Here is a 438-nt window from a genome sequence, read left to right on the forward strand (position 1 = left end):
ACTGCGTCCTCTAGGGGTCGCTACGGGGGATGCCTCGTCGTGACCAGTGTCTGAAGCATACATTCAAAAAACACCTATGGGGAACGATATACCCACACCACCATGCTGAGGGGAGTGCATGCCAGAAACCTATGGCGAGCCCTAAGTACCAACTCTACCATAGCCATGGGAGTTGCCCCTAGGACGTTAGATGAACTTACCACAGTGTGGATTTAAGAAAGTGTACAAAGACTTCACGTGCACACTTACCATAACATGGATTTTAAAGATACCGTCCTAAGGGGCTCTCGTGGCACTCTGAAAGAGCAGCCCATAGATGGAAATGATACATCACCGGAACAAAATGTTCGAGAAGCCATCAGCTTGATCTATAGTAAAATGCTGGAATGGCTAGCAGTAAGTTACCTAGCTGAGGGAGCAACACACCCAGCTCTCAGT

Source organism: Sinocyclocheilus anshuiensis, unplaced genomic scaffold, assembly GCF_001515605.1.
Source record: "Sinocyclocheilus anshuiensis isolate Anshui unplaced genomic scaffold, SAMN03320099.WGS_v1.1 scaffold774, whole genome shotgun sequence".
Taxonomy (NCBI): Eukaryota; Metazoa; Chordata; class Actinopteri; order Cypriniformes; family Cyprinidae; genus Sinocyclocheilus; species Sinocyclocheilus anshuiensis.